The sequence below is a fragment of the Mauremys mutica genome, chromosome 6, assembly GCF_020497125.1.
Source record: "Mauremys mutica isolate MM-2020 ecotype Southern chromosome 6, ASM2049712v1, whole genome shotgun sequence".
In the NCBI taxonomy this organism is placed as follows: Eukaryota; Metazoa; Chordata; order Testudines; family Geoemydidae; genus Mauremys; species Mauremys mutica.
This window is the reverse complement of record NC_059077.1, coordinates 95,234,754-95,239,057: the sequence shown is the minus strand read 5'-3', so window position 1 is coordinate 95,239,057 and position 4,304 is coordinate 95,234,754.

The window sequence follows — 4,304 nt, the reverse complement described above, 5'->3', positions numbered from 1 at the left end:
TAAGCAGGTCAGATATGAAAGTCTTGGGTAGCTAGACAGTGAAATACTTCATGGCCCAGACGGACTATGTGGCATATTGTTTTGAAGCATGCTTGTCATGTGAGGCGCCTAGCACATTTCAGAGTGCTTGAAAAATAACAATAGCAGTAATACATGTTGGTAAGTTAGTGTAAGTGTGACTTGTGTGCCAAAGGGGTAGAAGGGTAGGATTGTAGCAGTAAAAGCAATCAACACGGCATAAGAATGTAACCCCACTTTCCATCCATTGAATGTTACACTCATACTTACTCATATAACACGTATGTCACCTCTGAATTTGGCTCAGTGCACCAGATTCATCCTGATGTACTTCAGCTGACAATTGGAATTACACAAGGATTAATTAGCCCCTATGTATCGATTTTAAGCTCCCTAGAGTTGGGATTGAGTCTTCCTCTTACATAGCACAATTTCATCGAAAATCTGGGCGCAGGATCCTATTTCTCATAATTTTTCTCCTAACACAGGTGGGCAAGAAATATTCACATCACTAGTTAATAAAAATAAATAAAAGGGAAAGAAAACAATCAGTCTTGTTAGTGATTATTTCTCTAAGGGGCTTGTTCTGTCAAAATAATCACAAAAATACTCCATAATCCAAAATACTTCTTAAGAATGATGGGCCTGATTCCAATCTCACACCTGTGAAAATAAAGAGCAGCTCACTTAAAGTCAATGGAGCTATTCTAGTGCAAAACGAATGTGCAGGAGATCAGAATCAGGCCTATTGTATGAAAATAAATAAAAAGGAGAAGTGTGGCAAATAGCAGAATAGTATGTGGGAAATGACACTAAAATGATTTCCTGAACATTGCACTGGATCCAGTGAAATGCCTGTCATGAGAGACTGCTTGGTGAGGCATATAATGCCCCTTCCAGTATTTAATATATAAATAAAATTGCAGCCTGCTGCTTAAATTTATCCTATGTGTCTGTCATTCATTCACCTGCATATACTGATAAATAGCTTGGTGATTATCATTAGCCATGCACAAAATTGTTGTAAATTAGAGATTTTTACTGGTTAAGCAGCCTCTTTAGTATTCTGTAGAGATGGAGTTCACCGGAGTAATCACTTGAACAACAAAGCTGGTGAGAGAGGAAAGGACATAGTATCTTTTCCAACAGAGAAGAGACAAGAGTTGCATAAATAAATAGGATGTTTGTCCTATTATTTCCACTAACACGACTCACTGTTCTGGTGCAATGTTAGGATATAGATATTCAGGCCTGTCTGCAAAGGCCTATACTTTAAGAATTTAGGTGTATTCTTATCACTTAGCTAGTTATAAAGATATAAAAGAAAGAATTAAAGATCACTATCTGTCTGTGTAATGGCCTCCTCTTACTGTGACAGTCTGAGGCCCTGTTTAGTCATATTAAAATAAGGCAATCTGGGGCTGTTAGGAAGGTGATCTGATCTATCATCTCCAGAAAAAGGGAAGAGCCCAGAAGATGTAAAAGGAAATTTAGTTTGATAGCATCCTGTCTGGTAAGAACTCACTTATCAATAGACACAGCTGAAAAACCCTTATGTCTATATAAATGTAGTTGTAAAATCCTCACTTCTGTATTGTTTTGTATGTTTATTTGCATGGTATCTGTCTGATTCTGTAATTGTTTCTGTCTGCTGTATAATTAATTTAGTTGGGTATAAACCAATTAAGGTGGTGGGATATAATTGGTTAAATAACCATGTTACCATATGTTAGAATTGGTTAGTTAAATTTCAGTAAAATGATTGGTTAAGGCAGTGGTCCCCAACCTTTTCGTCTGGCAGGCGCCAGACGAAGGACCGTGGCGGCAGTGGAGCACCCGCCGAAATGCCGCCAAATTTCTGCGGCATTTCGGTGGCGACGCCTCTCGATGACGTCGCTTGTCGCCGACAAGTGACGTAATCGAGAGGCGGAGTCGCCGAATTTCCGTGGCGTTTTGGCGGTGACGCCTCTCGATGATGTCACTTGCTGCTGACAAGTGACGTCATCGAGAGGTGTCGCCGCTGAAACACTGCAGAAATTCGGTGGCATTTTGGCGGATGCTCCATCGCCGGCCAGGACGCGGGCGCATTTAGATGCACCCGTGGGCGCCATGGCGCCCACGGGCACTGCATTGGGGACCCCTGGGTTAAGGTATAGCTAAGCAGAACTCAACTTTTACTATATAGTCTGCAGTCAATCAGGAAGTAAGGGGGGTGGGTGGGAACAGGAACTGGGGATGGGGGAATTGGAATCATGTTTTGCTAAAGGGGGAAATGGGAACAGGGGATGGAAACAAAAACAGCGACACAGGCAAGGCTCTGTGGTGTCAGAGCTGGGAAGGGGGACACTAAGGAAGGAAACTGGAATCATGCTTGCTGAAAGTTCACCCCAATAAACATCAAATTGTTTGCGCCTTTGGACTTCGGCTTTGGGTATTGTTGCTCTCTGTTCATGCGAGAAGGACCAGGGAAGTGAAAGGGTAAAGGAATAAGCCCCCTAACATGCAAGACTGAAAATATCTTAGAGGAAACAGAGGAAACCTAATACTGCTACTTCTAAAAGCTGTCAACATTTCTGCAGTGTTCTTGTCAAGAATTTTTCTAATGCAAGGTTCAATATGAGTGGTAGTTTGTATTAAGATCAATATTGTGGCAAGTTGAGAATCCACTGCACTTAATATGTCACCATAAGAGAAATTTGAAAATCTGTGGACAATAATACAAGCAAGTAGCACCTGATAAACTGATTCTATACTGGCACTGTTTTTTGTTTGGTTTGGTTTTTTGCTATGGGGAAAATTTGTGCAGGGCCTGTAGACTTTTGTCTTTTACAGTAATTAAACTGAAGCCTCTGATGGTTTAATTAGTCTTGGACATTGTCGTGTTTTAGTTAACACATAGCAATAATTGGTGAAGAACCTGTTGTTTAGACTTGAATGATATTTTTATTAGACATCCTATTATTCAGATCCCTAAATCTGATTGGCATCTGTTCCTGAGATATGTCTCTATTAAGAAGATTTGCCATTTAAGTGGCTCCACTGTATTCTCCAAATGCTGTTTCTTTGGTGGAGCGTTATTGAAAAGGTGACATTCAAGAAAAAAGAATCTACACCTGATTCTGTTTAAACTATGATTCAAAGATCTCCTTGTCCTTGAGTATTTCAAAGTGACATTTAAAGCCAGGATTTATTTTGATGCTAAGTACAAGTATCACTTTGCATCTCTGATGTTAATTGATTGCACAATCCAGAAGTCAGGACATTAAAATTTAAGCTCCTTGTGGTAATGTTAACACACAAATTGCACATCCCATATATTTCAAGGTATACACTTAATAACAAAAACTTTAATATGCTAATGTACACATTGTACTTTAGATTTTTTTTTAAATTGGAAACTTTCCATGTAGATATTATAATGCTAATATAGCACTACAGTTAGTATCATAGCTCCCTAATATTGGCAAAAAGTACTATAAATGTATTATAACAATGGCCTGGATCTACAAAAGGAGTTAGCTGCTGAAGTCCTTGTTTCAGGCATCTAATTACTAGTTTTGGCTCCACTGTGATGCACAAAACTTCTGCCTAACCCCTGTAGCCACCTAAACTCACTTGGCACTTACGTTTTCAGAGTAAAAGTTCCCTCAGTGCCTACATTTCTATGCCTCCCTCTAGGCACCCAGGTACCTATCTCCTAAGCCCCCGAGTGATACACAAACTGGGGATGGGAAGAGAGGTGTTCAGCCACCTAGGCTGTCCACCGGATCAGGCCCCATTTAAAAAAAAAAGTCAAGCAGAAGGAGGAGGTGTGCATGTGTCACCTCCTGCCAGGAGCCGGTAGATCGGATGCTGGTAGGAGCTGCCTGGCCTGCTTGGGCCCCTGGCTCTCCATGCTGTATTCCAGGAGTTTTCAAAGATAATTGGCAATGGCTCAGCTATCTCCCCAGTCAGCTCCTTGAGTATTCTAGGATGTATTTCATCAGCTGACCTGAAATATCTAACTTGTCTAAGGCTATGTCTACACTACATCTTATGTCAGCATAATTTATGTTTTTCAGGGGGTGTAAATAATCCACCACCCCGAGCAACATAAATTTACACCGACATATGCGCTCATGTGCACAGTGGTATGTTGGCGGGAGAGCTTCTCCCATCAACATAACTTCTGCCATTCGCGGAGGTGGTTTTATTGTGCCCATGGGAGTGCTCTCTCCCACTGGCATAAAGCATCTTCACCAGGTGTGCTGCAGGGGCGCAGCTGCATCAGTACAGCTGCACCGTTG